Source organism: Canis lupus, chromosome 23 (genome assembly GCF_011100685.1).
Source record: "Canis lupus familiaris isolate Mischka breed German Shepherd chromosome 23, alternate assembly UU_Cfam_GSD_1.0, whole genome shotgun sequence".
Lineage (NCBI taxonomy): Eukaryota > Metazoa > Chordata > Mammalia > Carnivora > Canidae > Canis > Canis lupus.
Window position 1 is genome coordinate 37,622,815 of NC_049244.1, and position 21,115 is coordinate 37,643,929.

At 47.3% G+C, this 21,115-nt stretch overlaps 1 long non-coding RNA gene across 6 annotated transcripts in view; it reads right to left on the reverse strand.

The window, feature by feature from the left end:
• Positions 1-4,660: 4,660 nt before the first annotated feature.
• LOC102154628 overlaps positions 4,661-21,115 on the reverse strand; it is a 31,622-nt gene continuing 15,167 nt past the window's right edge. For 2 of the 6 annotated variants that reach the window (XR_005377086.1, XR_005377081.1), the window contains 3 exons: positions 6,854-6,973; positions 6,425-6,568; positions 4,661-5,193 (listed from right to left, as the gene is read on the reverse strand). This is a non-coding gene — a long non-coding RNA (uncharacterized LOC102154628). The other 4 variants (XR_005377087.1, XR_005377083.1, XR_005377084.1 and 1 more) reach the window with 3 other exon arrangements.

Genomic DNA, 21,115 nt, shown 5'->3' on the forward strand with positions numbered 1-21,115 from the left:
TGAGACGTCAACAGCAACGGCCACGTAAATGCACGCGTTCACCTACTTGCTGTTTATAAATGAACCAACTGGACAGTGAATAGCTTATTCATCAATAAAAGTTTTAAATGCTATTTATGAAGCAATTGAATGACTGGAGGAAGTGTGTTGCCAGTAATGTATGTTCCTTCTCAGAGCCAGCTTTGAGATTTTACAGAAAGTCCGGCACGAGGACAGAGGTCACCCTCCCTGCCCAACAAGGAGGCCATTGTCAGGAGAAGGTGCCACTGGCACTTAGTAGGTGCTTGACAAATCCTTGTTGGACAAACTTTTAAATGGCTGCCTCAGGAAAAAGAATTTGAGAATCTGAGTGGTTTCCAAACCTGGCTGTGTATCAAAACCACCTGGACATTGCATTAAAAATACAGACTTAAAAGCCCCACCCAGACACAGAGTCAGAATCTCCAGATATACAGCCCATGACTCCCACCCCAAGTCTATGGTAAATTTGCCTTTCATTAAATCTCTACAAGATTTTTAGGCAGAGGATCTTAGAGTTGGAAGAACCCCTGGAGATGACCTAATTCAGCCCTCAGAATCACATAGCAAGTTTGTGGGAAAGCGAAGACCCAAATCCAGTCTTCTGGCTCCCATGCCAAAGCTCTGAAATTCTTTCCAATAGGCCTGGCCTCTAAACTGGAGCATGTTCCCACTAGTTGAATTAGAACTCTTTTAGCTACAACTGAAAGAAACCTAATGCAAACCAGTTTAACAAAAAATTACATGGCTTCAGGTATAGCTAGATCCAGGGACTTCACAGCCCATTGGGACTTGGCCTCTTTCCATTGTCTCAGCTCTGTTTTCCTTTGGTTTGGTTCATTCCCAGGCAGCTTTTCTCTCCTAGGTGGCCTCAGACCTTCTAGGCTGTCTCCCAGGAATTTAGCCATCCCGGCTGAAAGAGGTCTTCCCTGTCCCAGCAACGGCAGCCGAAGTGCCCAGGGAGATGCTCACTGGTTCACCATGTGCCACAGGCTCACTCCCAGAGCAATCACCACGCTCAGAGGAATGTAACCTAAAGGATGATCCACCCTGCGAGAGAGAGCAGAGTCTGTAGAGGGTGAATGAGGGGGACAGTTCCCCCAAAGGGAAACTGAGACACTGGCACCAGAAGAGAATGGAGGCGGGGCAGGAAAAACAACAGGACAGCTGTCTCCCCACCAAGACTGTGCCGACAGGAAGCGAAGCCACGGGGAAACTCCAGCATCTCTCTGCAGCTCCTATTTTACTCACGAAGAGTGATTTCACACACCATGTTACATTAAAACAAGCCCAGAAGTAGAGTGCAAAATTCTCATGAATTTTTAAGATGAAACAGGTAATTTCAAAGAGCCTTCGAGCTTGTAGCAGGCGGCTCAGGCTCACCCCAGACTCCCAGGGGCCCCAGGCAGGAGCTCAGTGGACACGCTCACTGGTAGAGTCTGGACAGCTTAAACACAGGTCTGGCCCTGAAATGATCTGCAGGTTTGAATTATTCATTATTTGTTCTCGTGATGGATCTAATATCTCCGCACCCCGGCTGTAACTCCTCGATGGCCATGCCTGTCCCTTTCCCCTCCTTGGCTGTGGAGAGCAGATCTTCCTTTGGGTAGAAGGACCTGAAAAGGCCCACTCCCACCTCTGGCCTCAAGTACTTTGCTGAAACTGGGTCCCACTGGAGGGCAGAGATGCCATAGTCCAGTTGCTTTGAGCCCAAGTGGGAGAGAGCTAGAGGCTGAAACAAGTTTAGCCTCGCCCCACCAGGCAGGCTATGCAGTGTGGCTCCTGAATCCTTTTCCCTAACTCTGGCAGTAGAGCTGGAGGCTACAAGTGTGAGGCCATCTGCTCATCCCACTGAGTGGCAGGCCCTGTTCCTGGACACTGGGTGTCAGAGATGAATATGATAGTGTCTTTGCTCTCAAGGCACCCCCACCCCCACCATCTGAGCAGAGAACAGGGCAGGTTCTTAACCACCAGGATGATCATGTATGGTTGTGCAGGTTGAGCACTGCGCAAAGGCACCTGAGGGGTGAGAGAGGCTGAAGCCCAGTCAGCACTCTGCTTGCTTATCTGTGACCCCTGGCACAGGGCTGTGTCTTCCCAGAGGAGGAAGCACAAAACCAATAGGTGCACTCGTGGCAACCAGGAGGGGTACCATGTTCCCAAGACCTGAGTCAGACCTGCAGAGGAGGCTGGGAAACAGGATTGTGGGGTGAGGGGGGTCTGAAGTGCTAGCCCCAAAACAGGATCTCCAAATCCAGCTGCAGAGAGAGGAGAGAGCAACTGTGTGTCAGAGAAGAAACTAAAAGCCTTGGTCAGAAAGAACCTGGAAGGCAAGAGAGACAAGGGGACGTCGGAGGGAGCCGGTGGTGGAGCAAGGCCTGGAGCACTGTGTCTGGGGGGGCGGGTAAGCTCACAATCTCTCTCTGACCTATGCCCTGGCCTTCACCTGCCCTGCTGCCCTGCTCCCCTGCTCTGTGTTGTGGGACCCCCAGGCCCCTTGCCCTCTGGCTGCTGGATGGTGTGGTCCTGGCAGCAGGCCACAGGCCACTCGGTCACCTAGATTACTCTTCTCCACTGGCTGAACTTCTTCAGAACTCAACCCAGGGGTGGCCTCCTCTAGGGAAGCACTTCCTTTTGCACAGAGGGGATTGTACACCTCTCTGCTGCCTCCCACGGCCCCGTGCTACCCTGGAGTCACAGACGTGCTGTACTGTGGTAACTCAGCCCAGAAAGTCCAGTTTCCTCCTAGGGCTCTGAACTCTCAGAGCGCAGTGTGGGCTCCCTGGTTCCACATCCCCACGTCTGGGTACTGGCCTCACAGGGAGGCTCATCGTTTGTAAAAGGATTTGCATACCTTCTCATTGACTGATCAACGCTCCCCATGTGGCAGAAAGCGTCATTATCATTCTCATTCCACAGATGAGGCTAAGTGACTTGCCCAAAGTCGCCCCTCTTAAACAGTGGTTCTCGAATCCACATCCCCTCCCGCCCTGTCCTCAGCTCTTTCCAGCTCCAGCTCCTGGACAGCTTCTCCTGCTGAAATGTTTTTCTAAGACCTTCTAGGATAAGCACAAGATATCCCAGATGGACAACATCACTGTTAACTCAGTCTTGGGACCGAAGAGTTTTCTGGAGTCAGATTGCCTGGCTTCAAATCCCAGGTCAGCCCCAGTAACCTTAGGCAAGTTGCTCGATCTCTCTGAACTTAGCTTCTTCATCTGTAAAATGGGTTTGATAGGGTCTCTACCTTGTCAAGTTGTGTGAAAGTTAATAAGATCAGACATGCAAAGTCAGCACACAGCCTGGATCACAGGAAGGATTTTTTTTTAATACCAGCTGGTAGTAATAGGCTCAGTTAATTTATCCGATGGTGTATTCTAACTTGATGCTTCTCAATGCTCATATGCATGTGAATCACTTGAGCGTTTTTTTATTCTTTCTTTTTTTTTTTTTACAATGTATTTATTTTAGAGAGAGAGGGAGCTGAGGGAGAGTCTCCTCAAGCAGACTCCTCGCTGATCGCTGATCGCAGAGCCGTACGCGGGGCTTGATCTTGCAAACCATGAGATCATGACCTGAGCTGAAATCAAGAGTTGGACCCTCAACCAACTGAGCCAACCAGGTGCCCTTACTTGGGGGTTTTCTTAAAAATGCAGATTCTGATGGAGGGAGTCTGGAATGGAGCTCAAGATGCTGGATTTCCTTTGTTTTCTTAAAGAGTTTATTTATTTATTCATTAGAGACAGAGAGAGAGGCAGAGACATAGGCAGAGGGAGGAGCAGAGTCCCAGTGGGGAACCCCATGAAGGACTCAATCCCAGGACCCCAGGATCATGACTGGAGCGAAGGCAGATGCTCAACCACTGAGCCACCCAGGTGCCCCAGATACTGCATTTCCAATGAGCTCCCTGGAGAGGCCTGTGCGGCTGGAGCAGGACCTTGAGAGCTGGGTTTTGACTGAGGAGTAGTGGTGTATTATGTTGGAATCCATGGCTCTGCCCGAGGTGGAAGGAATCTGGGGATCTGTGTGGGATCTGTACTGGGCAGAAAGGGGAGTAGTGGAAGGGGCAGGAGGGTGCCCTGTGGACTGGTATCCTCAGCTCTTCAGATTGGGGCAGAGAGGAGGAGAAAGGAGCGGGCTTCTCTTCCTGGGGCCTGCCCCCCCCCAACAGATGGACAGTCACTGTCCTCCTGCCCCCGCCCCCCCATACATGTGTCCACCTGCCAACTGTTACCTCCATCTGTCCTCAGGGAGGAATGCTGGGACTGTGGAACGGCCCAGGGGCTGGGGGCAGCTGGTCCAGCACGCAAGTAGCCCTGGGTTCCTGTTCACTGAGCAAGAATGGCCCTGCCAATGGGTTCCCCAGCCCTACAGCCCAGCTGGGGCTGTGCAGGAGCTGTGGGATGCCCGAATGTGGTCTGGTGCCTGTTCTGCCGCCCACAGACAGCACACCCACCCCATCCAGACAAGGGCCTTCAATCGCCTTCTGACCTCAGCAGTAGCCTTCCACCTTTGGGACCCACCACACCTGGTTACCTCTCCCAGACCTCACTTGAGGAAACCCAACAAGGGGGGAAAGGGCAGGTTTTTTAGAGTCTGAATCACAACAGATTTTTTTTTCTTTTTCTTAAGATTTTATTTATTCATTCATGAGACACACACACACACATACACAGAGGCAGAGACATAGGCAGAGGGAGAAGCAGGCTCCCCACGGAGAGCCCGTTGCGGGATTCGATCCCAGGACCCCGGGATCACCCCCTGAGCCAAAGGCAAATGCTCAACAACCATAGACGCTCAACTACTAAGCCACCCAGGTGCCCTGACAACAGATTTCTAAGCAAAGCAGGTCCGTCAATACATTTTAAATTTCAAGAACCACCACCTAAGGGGACTGCTTGATCATGACAAAGCTCCTTTTGCTGGTTTTAAGTTTTTAGCCGATGCACATGGTTGATAGAATGTCAAGGAGTGCAGAAGAGCTTGAAAGGGAAGGCCCAGACACCCTTCCACCGGTTCCCAGTGAGGCCATTCTGAACTCTTCCGGATACTTTTGCTGGTGGCTCATCCCACATCTTCAGACAGTATGATGCTCTTCTCTATATTTAGTTGTGGAGTGTGTCCTGCCAGTCTTCGGATTGCTCTATGGTTCACTTACTTGGGTGTGAGTGATCACTAGGTGTAAACATGGGACAAGGTGAGCTCACTCTGCCATCTTCCCAAGCCTCCTCCAAGACAACATGACTTTAACTTGCTTTCTAGGCTTACCAATCTTAGGCATTATCTGTTACCTTCCTAATTAACCTGAATTCAAATAATCACATGCATTCCTCATTTGGATGTCTTTGTAAGTACTACCTTTATTTGTCGACTCAGGCTCACCAGCCCTCCGCAGTGTATTTTGACTCTCCGTTTGTCAGACGAAGATATTAATTTCTCCCCCTCCTATTCCTTCCTCTTAACCCTGGTCAGGTTTACTTTATGTTTTCAGGACTGATGTTCTACTGCACAACTACAAATAAGGTTTCTGTTCTTTGTTTACAGGCTGAATCTAAAAATTGAAAATCAGGAGACAGTGTTTACATGATTATGACTAGGCAAATATTGAGGGTGGCTCAGCCAATTATGAGAACCTACTATAAGTGCACTGTCTTTCTTGGAAGTTGTTTGGGAATTTCTATTTGTTTTTCCTTTCTTTGTCTTATTTGTCTAACTCATGTTCCAGTTTACCTTCAAACTTCCCGTCATATCAGATATTCTAACAAGCAGAGAAATATACCAAAAGTATTTAATCACCCACCAACCTAATTGAATTCAGTGTGTGGGGATGATTCATACAGAGAGCAATCAAAATGGACTAAGCACTAGCCATAGAAGCACAGGGCGGTCCTTGAAGCCCCCTGCTGTGCCCAGCATTAACTCTTCAGGCTCTGGACTGTGGTGAGGTCCAGAGGACCCAACTGGGCAGTGGAAGAAGGGTGGCTCACGTTAACATTTCAGAAGTACTTCAACTGGCACATCCTGGCTAAACATCAGGCCTGCTAACAAGTCATTTGCCTCCGAGTCATTCATCCATTAGTTTCATCTAACTGAGCAGCTTTCCGGACCTGCTGCCCATCAGCCATTCTGGACCTTGTCCACCCTGCTGTGCTGTGCTGTCCCCTCTGGCCTGGATCCCACGTGTCCTTACTTGCTTCACCCCCTTGTTTTACTAAATATAATACCCAGTTTTGCCATTGGATCTTAAATTCAGGGGATGGTATTAACCATATTTAACCACCAATGAATTTAAAATGCCTAGTCGCTTGACATCTTGTTACAAAGTCACACAAAGACCCTGATATTTGAAAATCTCACTTTTGTAAAAATTAGCATCGGTGGACATACTGTAGTTGAAGTAACACACCTGCAATTGCTTGAAAGCCAGCAAATGAGAGTGGGGGCTTCTGAGGTCCATTCCCAGTGTAGGACTCCCATTGTCCTCCCAGGATGCCTCATGGGCCGGGAGCAAGGCAGGATTGTCCGATCCGTCAGCTGCCTCATGATCAATCTAGAGATAATTAATTAATTATTATTTAATTAAAAATTAAATGCAAATGGAAGCTCTAAAATTGTCCTCCTGCATTCCAGCGGATCGTCTGGCACACACCCTGAGGCGCCCAGCTCCTGCTTTGGGCACCACTGCTCTGTGCAACAAGCATTGGGGGGCCTCAGTCTTTCCATGGAAGTCAAATAGGAAAATACCCACCACCAGAATCTATAATGCTGCTGGTGCTGCCAAGGGAGACTGCACTCAGGGACCCGTTTTGGATTTAGCATCCTGTACTTCACCCACCTGAGTGCTCACACCTGTGCCACTCCATGCGCATGATCCTTTTCAACAACCAGCATAGGTATTGTCATAATCACGCCCCTTTAGCAGATGAGGCTACTGAGGCTCCGAGAGGCTAAGGCACTTTGAAGGCAGGGGAGGTGCGGGGGGGGGGGGGGGGGTGGAACAAACAAACAAACAAACAAACAAAAAGAAACTTTGAAGGCGTTTGACTGGGATTGCGATCTTGTAAACTTGGGCAAGGCATCTCCCTTCTCAGAACCTCTCAAAGACGTAAAGATAAGATGAAATTAAGCCTGGAAAGCATCTGCAGAGGTAATGGGGGGTGATTCTCTTTGCTGCTCCAGCCAGGAGTTGCAGAGGGGATAGCGTTGATGTTATCCATCAAGTTCTGCTTGGTAGGCTACGGTGCTGTGACATATGGAAGGAAGAGTTCAATAGCACATTTTGGAGCTTGTAATGTTTAGAGTGACCAACATAATCAGTGAAGGGCTGCGGCCTGCCCCAGCTCGGAGGGAGCAGGGCTCCCAGCCCCTTAGAGCTCCCCTCCTCTGCGCGGCCCTACAGCCCTTTGCCTTCCCCCGCCTGCCCCCTGGTGGTGAAGGTGGGGGCCGCAGGCTCGGCCTCCCCCCAGCTCCATCCAGGGGAGCCCGGCTCGCAGCTGCCTCGCGACACCATCTGGTGACAATTGCTAACACTGCAGAGCAAGAAAGGGATACCAGGAGCTGAGGAAATGATTGAAAAGGCCGTGCCCTGGACCTCACTCCCCTGCCCTATCACCCCCCCCAACCCCCGTGCCATCTTGAGCGCATGGCTCCTTAATTTCCACATTGGCAAAAAGAGTAATGCACCTGCCTCAAAGAGGTTTTGCCATAAATAAGGCAGCTGGGGTAAGACACCTAGCCAAGAGACAAGGCTGCCTAAAATTTGGCTCCTCTCCTAATAAAATGAAAAATTACACCGCATGTTTAGATTATTACAAACCAGATCCTTGGTTTCATAGCAGAGTAAAGGGTCATAAGGTAGGCAGGTCAGTTCTGGAGGCAGGGAGGAAAGGGCAAAAAGGGAACTGGTAGGACAATGCAGGGCTTGGGCCACGGCTCAGGAGCGCAAACGTGGAGTCCAGGAGACACTGAAGACCCAGCCGATGACCTTGAGAAGCAACCTGTGCTGTGTCCTCAGGACGCAGAGGTGCGGAGGTCACAGGACAGAGCAGAGCAGGAGACTCGAACAACAGCAAATGTTCCAGTGGGGCGAGGAAGGATATGGACCAGGCCAGTCAAGGAGGGCTTCCTGGAGGAAAGGATATTTAGTTAGGGTAGGAGTGAGGAAGGGTAGGGGATGGGGTGCTGGCTCTAGATCAGGGAAGGGGAGAAAGAAAAAGCAGGAGCAAAGGGTCCAGGGGCTTTGTGAAGGAGACCAGCCAGAGAGAAGCAGGAAGGAGAAGTCAGGCTAGGCCACCCTGGGACGAGGAGCTTCACCTGGACCCTGTGGGAATGGGAGAAGCCGTGAAAATATTTGAACACAGACTGACATAGGCAGATGCTGGGCACGAACTTGGCCTCTCTGTGCAAGGTGAATGGCAAGAACAATTAGATGGGTCAATGCACAGCGTTCAAAGTGACAGTCCCTGAAACTGGCATTGTTCGGTGGGAACAGCTGTCTCCTGGCACCAGCACTTCTCGGCAGGCTCTGCTGGGCCTACTGCTGGGTGCGGTTCTTTCATACTCAGCCAGACCCCCATGCAGGGCTGCAGCTGCCTCATCAGGCCCCCCCTCCCTGTCGGGGGGGTTGACTGGGTGGGGGGACAGGGCAGGGGCGAGTGGCAGCTCCTATCTCTGAGAGCCAGCAGGGCTTGATGCAGCGCCAATCCTGGACCCGCTGAGCCGCAGAATTACCCGGGAATCCAGGGCATCTGTGAAAAAACAAACTCCCCGACTCCAGCCCAGAGCAGCTGAGGGAGAATCTTTGGGGTTTGGCTCTAGAGTCAGAATTTTAATTTTTCAAAAGATTTTACTTATTTGTTTGAGAGAGAGAGAGACCACGAGTGGGGGGAGGAGCCGAGGGAGAGGGAGAAGCAGACTCCGTGCTGAGTGCGGAGCCCAACGCCGGGCTCGATCCTGTGACCCTGACACCAGACCCGAGTGGAAAGCAAGGGTCAGACCCTTAGCTGACTGAGCCACACAGGCACCCTTAGAATCAGGTTTTTTTTTTTTTTTTTTAAGATTTTATTTATTCATTCATGACAGACACAGAGAGAGGCAGAGACACAGGCAGAGGGAGAAGCAGGCTACATGCAGGGAGCCCGATGTGGGATTCGATCCCGGGTCTCCAGGATCACACCCCAGGCCGAAGGCAGCCGCTAAACCACTAAGCCACCAGGCATCCCCAGAATCAGAATTTTTAATAGCTCTGCAGGTGATGGAGATACTTATCCAGGCTTAAAAGTGCTGGTGAGCAGGGAAAGAGCAGGGATTTGGAGTCAGACAGGCCCGGGGCACATCCCAGGCCTATTCCTTTTTGGCTGTGCTGCCCTGGGCCAGTCACTTTACCTCTGTGATTCCCAGTGTCTGGCCTATAAAATAGGCATGAAAAACTTTCCCCAAAGGTTGGTGGAGGCTCTGAGCACAGTGCCAGGCACACAGCAAAAGGGGAAAGGGAGAGGTAAGGGTACCTGGGGGCTGGATGGAGGGAGAAAGAGCCCTGAAGGGCCGTGAGGCCCTAGGGACAAGACCTGTCTGCCCCGCTGTTTCTTCCAGGGCCAGCCAGCTGGGATGGTGTCACGGGCAAGGGAAGACTCAGGTCAAATCTCAACATTTGCTTTTTGGAACTGCTGCAGCAGTGCCTTCCTGGGGACTTCCCTTTTCCCCCAAAGCCACTTCCAGCCACTTCTTGGGAAAACTGAGTTATCAACTCATAGTCTGTGTGTGTGGCTCAGGTAAGGACAATCAGGGCCCTCAGGCGTCCCTGGGCTTAGTCTTCCAGCTACTAAGCACCTGCTGTGTGCCTGGCACTGTGCTCAGAGCCCCCACCATCCTGCCCTGAGGCACACAGGACAGTGGCCTAGACACACAGCCATGCTCTGTTTTTTCTTCCCTTAAAGAAGTCCAGGTGGGCATCCAGGGCACATGTTGAGGCTCTCCCAAACTATCCAAGATCCAGGCTGCTCCCATCTTTTTGCTCCACTACATGTGACTGCCATCCTTAAAATGACCTCATGATCCAGGATGGCAGCGGAGTCAGGCATTACAGCTCCTTCCAGTCAGTGGAGAGGAGGAAGGGGGAAAAGCAACATGGGATGTGACTCTGAGTCAAGTGACCTTCTTTTTAAGTCGTCCTCTCAGAAGTTCTCCATGACATGTTCACATCTCCTCGCCAGAACCAAGTCACGTGGCCACAGCCACTTGCAAGGGAGGTTGGGCGGGACCTTCTTTATTGTGCAGCCATGTACCCAGTTAAACATCGGGGATCTGCTACTATGGAAAGAGAGGAGAATGGATTCCAGGAGGCACATTGGCAGTCCCTGTTATAATCACCACCCCAAATGCCCAGAACTTTCCAGGGAGAGGTGAGCCTTAAGAAACAATGGTTACTGACTGCAACCTTGCTCAGAGAAAGTACAGAGAGTGAGAAGGTGCCTGAAGACAGAGCCTTGCAGAGGGACCATTTCAGGGACAGGTGCAGAGGAGCATGAGGAAGAGCTTGAGGAGGAGCAGCTGGGGAGGCAGGAGGGCCCTCAGCGGAGCTGGCCCAGCGGAGGAGGAGGAGGAGACGGGCTGGAGAGGAAGAGGGGCACGTTCACAGCGTGAAACCCAAGGCAGACCTAGAGAAGCAGTTGCTTCAGAGCAGAAGCTGGCTGTCACTACAAAGCAGTCACTCGAGATGGCAGAGATGGCAACGGAGCAGGTCTCACTAGGGTGGCACCAGAGGAAGCCAGCTGGAAGAGTTGGAACTGAGAATGCCTACACCGGGAGCACGGACGACTTTCCCACATCTTGGTGGCAAATGAGAGGAAAAGGTAGGGCAGTAGTTGGAGAAGGAGGAAGAGATCTGAAGAGGATTTTGAGGGGTTTTCTTTTCTTTCCCTTAAGGATGGAAAGGGAATTGAGAGTATTTAAATACAGATGGGAAGAAGCCAGTGGAGAAAGCAGTTAAAACCTAGAGAAAGAGGAGAAAAGTAGAAGAGTGAGGCCCCAAGAAGGCAGGAGGGGAAAATTCTAGACTCTGTGGTTTGCTTCTCAGAAAGAGGGATCTCTCCCCTGGAAACTGGGTGCAGGGGCAGACCTAGGGCAGGGGGATAAGGACACGGATGTTACAGAGAAAAGAATGGTTTTGTGTTGTGGTTGTTTGTTCTTTTAAAGATTTTTAAAATTTATTTATTCATGAGAGACACAGAGAGAGAAGCAGAGACACAGGCAGAGGGAGAAGCAGGCTCCATGCAGGGAGCCAGATGTGGGGACTCGATCCCGGGGGCCCCAGGACCACCCCCTGGGCTGAAGGTGGTGCTCAGCCCCTGAGCCACTCAGGCATCCCCCCAAAACCCTCTTTTGTTAAGTTAACATATATAAACCTTCACTTCAGGCTATTCTGTGTTTTTCCCATTACTGGGAACTCCCCTTGCATGGGTGAAAATGAGCCTTGCCTTTTCTTCTGTTAACTCACAGGCCCCCAAGCACTGGCCAGAAGGCTGGAAGAGGGAGGGTTTTCCTCCCCTATGTTGTGCACAGGCCTGGAGGCAGCGGCAGGGCGGGAGGGGGTGGGGGTAAGGCCGGGAGGCCCCCTGAGGCAGGCACTAGGGACCAGAGCCATCCAGGTGGGGGGAGGAGCCCCAGGAACGTGCACACACTCTTGGGGAGAACGTGGGGAGGGGGCAGGCTGCATGTGGTCCCCCTCGGACACTTGAGGAGGTGCTGGCAGGATGCTGAAAGAGCCCTTCTGGGAAGTGGGGGCAAAGCCACCCACCAGCGGAGTGAGGGGCGCAGGACTGGAGTCCACAGAGAGGCTTGCAAAGGACTGCTGTGGGCGCTCGGGAAAGAATTCCTGCTGGCACTGAGGCCCTTGCTGAGGTGGAGCCCAGAGACCTAAGGTGTCTGCCCTCCCGAGACCTCAGATGTTCTCCGGCAGCTCTAGGCCCCGTGGAGGCGGCACACAGGAGCAGACAACTGGATTCCTCAGGAACTGGGGAGTTGGGGGTGGGATAAGGTAGCTTGACAGAGGGGCAAGGAGGTTGAAGTCACCGCAAGAGGGTGGAAAGCTTGGCACGAAGAGCAGTGGAGCCTGGAGGGGTTGCCGGGGAGAAGCCCAAGTCACATCAAATGCTTCCAGGTCTCATGAGGAGGTGCAGTGAGAGTGCAGGAGGGAGAGCCAGACAGACAAGGACTGTGTCTAGAGAGGGACAATGTGGGGATTCCAGATGCTGATGGGCAGGGCCCTGTGGCTCTGTGAGGGAGAGGTCCGGATTGTGGCTGTAGGAACCAGCAGCTCAGGGACAAGACGGGGGAAGATTCTGGAAACACGGCTGTCTCCCATCCTAGAGGCCAGGACACCAGATGGGTCAGGCCTGGAGGCACTGGAGTGGGCAGGGGGTGAGGAGGAGGGCAGTGAGAGAGGGAGGTGCTTGGGAGGGTAACACAGGTCAGCTCTGAGCTGGGGAAGAGGGTGACATGGTTATAGAGCAGAACCCCCAAGGGAGAGGAGGATTTCATGCCAGGCGGTTTGGGAGTGGCGTGGGGATTAGGGAGACCTGGGGTATAAGGCACGAAAAGGGAGGCATCCCTGGGATTGAGTGGCGTCCTGGGGACCAGTGAAGGCAGATGGTGGAGGAGGCCTTTGGTAAGAGGGTTAAGGACAAAGGGGTCTTTTCCTGATGAAACAAGGCCTTGCAAGGGCTCATTTTGAGGGACTGGCTACTCCTCGCGGCCGAGGAACTGCCTGGCTGCTCTGTCCCTCTCTTAAGACACACATAGCTTGGCATCACTACAGTCTTCCCTGGGGAACTCTGAAGGGGCCTCCGGGTCCTCAACACAATTTTTCTGGGAAGTGGCCTCCAGTGGATTCAAGCAGGGGTGGACGCACTACAGGCCCAATCCGATCCGCCACCCGCTTTTGTAAATGAGGTTTGATTAGAACACAACTACCCCATTCATTTACTTATTGCCTGCAACTGCTTTCCCGCTACAAAGGCAGAGTGGCGGAGTTGTGACAGAGATGATCCAGCCCAGAAAGCCTAAAGTGTGTACTATCAGGGCCCCAGCTCTCCCCGATTTTGCTCTCCTGCTCAAGACTAGCTACATTCTTTATATTTTTCCCTATCTGTTTTGCTTTTTTGATGTTAAAAAAATTATGACTTGTAATACATTGCAAAAAAGTGCACTACTTTCCCATGTACAGCCAAGGAATTTTTACATATTAATATACTCATGTAGCCACCACCCAGATCATGGTAAAGTATAAACTCAGCCCCCAGAAGATTCTGCCCCCTTTCATTCAATGTCTCTACTCTGAGGTCACCTCCACTATTAGTTTGTCTTTTCTTAAACTACATATGAATGAAATGACACAGCATGTAGCCTTTTGTGCCTGACTTCTTTAATCCAACGTATGTTTGTGAGATTCATCCACTGTTGCTGCATGCACCAGTACTTATTCCTCTTTATTGCTGTGTAGTATTCCATCGTATGGCTATCCACAGTTTTAGGGGAGGCTTTTTGTTCTTTTTTTTTTCATTTTTTTAAAGATTTTATTTATTTATTCATGAGAGAGAGAGAGAGAGAGAGAGAATGGCAGAGACACAGGCCGAGGGAGAAGCAGGCTCCATGCAGGGAGCCCAACAACGCAAGACTCGATCCTGGGACTCCAGGATCATGCCCTGGGCCGAAGGCAGGTGCTAAACTGCTGAGCCACCCAGGGATCCCCCCTACCTTTTTTTAAAGAATTTGTTTATTTATTCATGAGAGACACAGAGAGAGAGAGGCAGAGACACAGGTTTTTTTCATTTTTATTTTTTTATTTTGTTTGACTTTTTTTTTAACCTACAGAATTTTTTTCTTCCAAATTTTTACTTAAATTGTAGCTAGTTAACATTGAGTGTAATATTGGTTTCAGGAGTAGAATTTAGTGATTCCTAACTCACACACAACACACGATGCTCATCACGACAGGTGCCCTCCTCAGTGCCCATCACTCATCTAGCGTATCCTCCACCTGCGTCCCCTCCAGCAACCCTCTGTTTGTTCTCTATATTTAGAGTCTCTTATGGCTTCTTTCTCTCTCTCCTTTTTTTAATTTCCCCCCTTCCCATATGTTCATCTGTTTTCTTTCTTAAATTACACAAATGAGTGAAATCATGGTATTTACCTTTCTCTGACAACTTATTTTGGTTACCATAATACCCTCTAGCTCCATCCACATCCCTGCAGATGGTAAGATTTCATTCTTTTTGATGGCTGAGTAATATTCCTATTATGCCTATATACACTACCTCTTCTTTATCCATTCACAGGCTCTTTCCATAATTTGGCTATTGTGGATAATGCTGCTATACACATCGAGATGCATATACCCCTTTGAATCTGTATTTTTGTATCTTTTGGGTAAATACCTAGTAGTGCAATTGCTGGATCATAGCATAGTTCTATCTTTAACTTTCTGAGGAACTTCCATACTGTTCTCCAGAGTGGCTGCACTATTTTGCACTCTCACCAACTGTGTAAAAGGGTTCCCCTTTCTCTGAATCCTCACCAACACCTGTTGTTTCCTATGCTGTTAATTTTAGCCAATCCATTCTTCTATTGATGCCCAGTTGCTGGGTTGTTTTTTGTTTTTTGTTTTTTTTTTTCAGTTTGGGGCTATAATGGAAAAGGTTATGATGAACATTCATGAATATACATCTTTTGCTAGATGTATGCATTTATTTCTCTTGAGTATATGCCTAGGCATGGAATTTCCAGATCATGGAGCAGGTGTTTATCTTAAGTAAATATTCCCAGACAGTTTTCCAAAACTGAATCTGTTTATACTGATCTACAGACTGCATTTAAACAGCACAAAAGCCTTAGCTAATGGAGTGATGGCTCCTAAAAGTGAACTTTCAGATATTAGTGAGTAAATAAGGGAAATGCCAGACCCAAAAGTCCTAGAAATCACAGCATGAACATGGTCATGCCCAACTGGTACAAATAAGAATCAATTGAATGTCCTTAATGCCATACAAAATGGACGGTGCCTCTCTAGGCCACCAGAACCTGGAGAATCCAGGGTTTAGCGCCGCCTTCAGCCCAGGGTGTGATCCTGGAGGTCTGGGATCGAGTCCCACGTCAGGCTCCCTGCATGGAGCCTGCTTCTCGCTCTGTCTGTGTTCTACCTCTCTCTCTCTCTGTCTGTTATGAATAAATAAAATCTTTAAAAAGAAGAAGAAGTGTTTGAACTCAACTAGGATACATAAAGCAGAAGGCTAAGAAGTTAACCTCAGGGAACACATCAAAATTTTAGGGCAGAGGGAACAAAGTAGCAGGATCTAGAAAGAAATATTTCCTTTTTGAAAATAAGAATATACTCCTCAATCCTGCCAGCATGTAATACTATTCAACAGATTTGAATATTTATTTCAGAAGGCTTTGTGCTATTAGTATTTACCTTTCTCTGACAACTTACCTAGAAGACCTTCCCCATGACTTAGGTATCAGAAGGACTTTGCACCAGATTCTGAGATCTCTGATTGTCTACTCTGACTACAGCCATCCCAGAGAATTCTTTGAGGGAATCTCTTGGATTCTGCTTCTGCAAGACCAGAGAGCAACATTTACCTGGACATCGCCCAGCCAGTGTGAGATATGTGACTGCAGAAATGAGACCTCAGGGTAGTAGAGGAGATGGTGATTTAGGGATCGTACCCAACTCTGTGTGGAGAATGAAGATTAGACCATATGAGGACAGTGGCCATGGCTGCTTCATCTCTACTTTTCTATTGCGATGTTTGGCTCTGTCAGGTGCTCAACGAATATTTGTTGAATGGATGTATGATATGAGTGGATAGATAAATGAATGGGTGGGTGGATGAGTAGATGGATGGATGGATGGGGTGTGGATGGAGGGTAGGCAAGGTTTCAGTCACTTGTTTCCAGATATTGTTACGTCTGCTGCCCTCCCTCTCCCTCTCCCATAGCCCAAGCCAGCAGGACCCCTCTAAGAAAACACAGAGGTCTTATACTCACTCTCTCAAACTTCAGGGATTGTAATACAGATTTCTCTTCTAACCCTGAGGTTTGTGTTCACTTAACAAAAATATTGTAGGCGCACCTGGGTGGTTCAGTGGTTGAGCATCTGTCTTTGGCTCAGGACATGATCCTGGGGTCCTGGGATTGAGTCCTGCATCGGGTTCCCCACAGGGAGCCTGCTTCTTCCTCTGCCTATGTCTCTGCCTTCTCTCTATGTGTCTTTCATTAATAAGTAAATAAATACAATCTTTTAAAAATATATTGTACATGTAGACTCAAATCTTACCAGATAAAAAGGTTGAGGGATTAATATATGTCAATATATAAAACTTCTATTATATTTAAGTGGCCTCTACTAAAACACAATACAGAGAGTACCATTCAAAAAAAGAAACTACCATCTTAATGGCAATTAAAACATCTTAGATTAGCAATAATGTGCCATATATAATTCATTCACATTAAAACATATTTTAAGGATCTTCCTTCTCTAAAATTAAAAAAAAAAAGTAGCGGTAGGAAGATTCCCACATGTCCACTTACCTTGCTGCAAATACCGTGCATCTAAGAAGCACTATTTTTCATCTCCATGCAAATATTTAAAACCTTTCTGACATTATGATCTGGGTCCCTAAGTCATAGCTGGAGTGACTCACCATTTGTCCTGCCTCCATTATAATGGCTCCTGAGTGTGGAAAAAGGACGTAGAAATCCAACCACATAGACCAGCATTTCAACTAGAGAGATGCAAAGTTGAGGAGGAATTCCTGTAATGGCTCCATCTACTTTACAAAGTTTCTGGGAGAATCCCTGGGGGAAAAAAATGGATGAGGAGCTCTTTGCAACTTTCCAGACTCTGTGTAGCTTTATGCAATTCATATTGTATGTACTAGAAGAAGATCTTTCCAGAGAGATCCATAGGTCAGATCACATCACTCACTTGCTCATAAGGCTCTGGCACCTTCTCTCACATGGCACATATAAGCAAGCCCTACCCACAGCCTGCAGGGCTATCTGTGATTCAACCCCACCAACTCTCTGAACTCAGCTCTTACAATGCTACCTCTACCTAGGGATTCAACTTGCCAAACTTGATCCTACATCAGGACGTTTGGACTTGCCATTCCCTCTGCCTGGAATGTTCTTCTTTCTGATATTCCCACTTCTTCAGTTCTCTGTTCAAATGTTTCTTCTGCACAGAGGACCTTTCTCCCCAACTCTATCTGAAATACCATCCATGGGGAGTTCATTTGGTAGAATGTGCGGCTCTTGAGCTCGGGGTTGTGAATTTGAGCCTCACACTGGGTGTAGAGATTACTTAAAAAAATTTTTTTAAAAATATTTTATTTACTTGAGAGAGAGCGTGACAGCACAAGCGGAGAAAGAGAAAGAAGCAGACTCTCTGCTGAGCGGGGAGATCCTCCAAACCCTGGGGTCATGACCCAAGCCCAAGGCAGACATCCAACCAACTGAGTCACTCAAGAGCCCCCTAAAAAATCTTTTAAAATACCACCCACCTCCTGTTCTATTCCCTCACCTGGATTTCTTTTTTTTTTCATGGCAATAATTTATTAATTTATTTATTTTCTATCTCCTCAACTAGGAAGGAACATCCTTAAAGGCAGAGAATTATCTGCCACGTGTCTGCATGGCACTTAGAACATTAGTAGGGTTTCAGTCAGAATGGTTAAAACTAACAAGTCAGGAAACAACAAATGTTGTCTAGGATGCAGAGAAAGGGGAACCATCTTACACTGCTAGTGGGAATGCAAGCTGGTATAACCACTCTGGAAAACAGTATGGAGGTTCTTCAAAAAGTTGAAAACAGAGCTACCATACGACCCACCAATTGTCCTACTAGTTATTTACCCAAAGGATACAGACATAGTGATCTGAAGGGGTATCTGCACCCCAATGTTTATAGCAGCAATGTCCACAACAGCCAAAATATGGAAGGAGCCCAGATGTCCACCAACAGATGAATGGATAAAGAAGATGTGGTATATATACATACACACATATAATGAGTATATATATATATATATATATAATGAGTATACATATATACGAGTAATACTCAGCCATCAAAAAGAAATTCTTACCATTTGCAATGATATGGATGGAAGTAGAGGGTTTTATGCTAAGTGAAATAAGTCAATCAGAGAAAGACAATTATCATACAATTTCACTCAAATGTGGAATTTAAGAACCAAAACAGAGGATCAGAGGGGAAGAGAGGGGAAAATAAAATAAGACAAAATCAGAGGGGGAGGAGCAAGATGGTGGAAGAGTAGGGTCTCCAAATCACCTGTCTCCACCAAATTACCTAGAAAACCTTACAATCATCCTGAAAATCTATGAATTCGGCCTGAGAATTAAAGAGAGAACACCTGGAATGCAACAGTGAGAAGAGTTTGCGCTTCTATCAAGGTCTTCTAAGCACAACATCTCCAAAGAAACGAGAGCTTTAAATGATACACTGGACCAGATGGATTTCACAGATATCTACAGAACTTTACATCCAAACTCAACTGAATACACATTCTTCTCAAGCGCACATGGAACTTTCTCCAGAATAGACCACATATTGGGTCACAAATCGGGTCTGAACCGATACCAAAAGATTGGGATTGTCCCCTGCATATTCTCAGACCATAATGCCTTGAAATTAGAACTAAATCACAACAAGAAGTTTGGAAGGACCTCAAACACGTGGAGGTTAAGGACCATCCTGCTAAAAGATAAAAGGGTCAACCAGGAAATTAAGGAAGAATTAAAAAGATTCATGGAAACTAATGAGATTGAAGATACAACCGTTCAAAATCTTTGGGATGCAGCAAAAGCAGTCCTAAGGGGGAAATATATCGCAATACAGGCATCCATTCAAAAACTGGAAAGAACTCAAATACAAAAGCTAACCTTACACATAAAGGAGCTAGAGAAAAAACAGCAAATAGATCCTACACCCAAGAGAAGAAGGGAGTTAATAAAGATTCGAGCAGAACTCAACGAAATCGAGACCAGAAGAACTGTGGAACAGATCAACAGAACCAGGAGTTTGTTCTTTGAAAGAATTAACAAGATAGATAAACCATTAGCCAGCCTTATTAAAAAGAAGAGAGAGAAGACTCAAATTAATAAAATCATGAATGAGAAAGGAGAGATCACTACCAACACCAAGGAAATACAAACGATTTTAAAAACATATTATGAACAGCTATACGCCAATAAATTAGGCAATCTAGAAGAAATGGACGCATTCCTGGAAAGCCACAAACTACCAAAACTGGAACAGGAAGAAATAGAAAACCTGAACAGGCCAATAACCAGGGAGGAAATTGAAGCAGTCATCAAAAACCTCCCAAGACACAAGAGTCCAGGGCCAGATGGCTTCCCAGGGGAATTTTATCAAACGTTTAAAGAAGAAACCATACCTATTCTCCTAAAGCTGTTTGGAAAGATAGAAAGAGATGGAGTACTTCCAAATTCGTTCTATGAGGCCAGCATCACCTTAATTCCAAAACCAGACAAAGACCCCACCAAAAAGGAGAATTACAGACCAATATCCCTGATGAACATGGATGCAAAAATTCTCAACAAGATACTGGCCAATAGGATCCAACAGTACATTAAAAAAATTATTCACCATGACCAAGTAGGATTTATCCCTGGGACACAAGGCTGGTTCAACACCCGTAAAACAATCAATGTGATTCATCATATCAGCAAGAGAAAAACCAAGAACCATATGATCCTCTCATTGGATGCAGAGAAAGCATTTGACAAAATACAGCATCCATTTCTGATCAAAACTCTTCAGAGTGTAGGAATAGAGGGAACATTCCTCAACATCTTAAAAGTCATCTACAAAAAGCCCACAGCAAATATCATTCTCAATGGGGAAGCACTGGGAGCCTTTCCCCTAAGATCAGGAACAAGACAGGGATGTCCACTGTCACCACTGCTATTCAACATAGTACTGGAAGTCCTAGCCTCAGCAATCAGACAACAAAAAGACATTAAAGGCATTCAAATTGGCAAAGAAGAAGTCAAACTCTCCCTCTTCGCCGATGACATGATACTCTACATAGAAAACCCAAAAGTCTCCACCCCAAGATTGCTAGAACTCATACAGCAATTCGGTAGCGTGGCAGGATACAAAATCAATGCCCAGAAGTCAGTGGCATTTCTATACACTAACAATGAGACTGAAGAAAGAGAAATTAAGGAGTCAATCCCATTTACAATTGCACCCAAAAGCATAAGATACCTAGGAATAAACCTAACCAAAGATGTAAAGGATCTATACCCTCAAAACTATAGAACACTTCTGAAAGAAATTGAGGAAGACACAAAGAGAATGGAAAAATATTCCATGCTCATGGATTGGCAGAATTAATATTGTGAAAATGTCAATGTTACCCAGGGCAATATACACGTTTAATGCAATCCCTATCAAAATACCATGGACTTTCTTCAGAGAGTTAGAACAAATAATTTTAAGATTTGTGTGGAATCATAAAAGACCCCGAATAGCCAGGGGAATTTTAAAAAAGAAAACCATATCTGGGGGCATCACAATGCCAGATTTCAGGTTGTACTACAAAGCTCTGGTCATCAAGACAGTGTGGTACTGGCACAAAAACAGACACATAGATCAGTGGAACAGAATAGAGAATCCAGAAGTGGACCCTGAACTTTATGGGCAACTAATATTTGATAAAGGAGGAAAGACTATCCATTGGAAGAAAGACAGTCTCTTCAATAAATGGTGCTGGGAAAATTGGACATCCACATGTAGAAGAATGAAACTAGACCACTCTCTTTCACCATACACAAAGATAAACTCAAAATGGATGAAAGATCTAAATGTGAGACAAGATTCCATCAAAATCCTAGAGAAGAACACAGGCAACACCCTTTTTGAACTCGGCCATAGTAACTTCTTGCAAGATACATCCACGAAGGCAAAAGAAACAAAAGCAAAAATGAACTATTGGGACTTGATCAAGATAAGAAGCTTTTGCACAGCAAAGGATACAGTCAACAA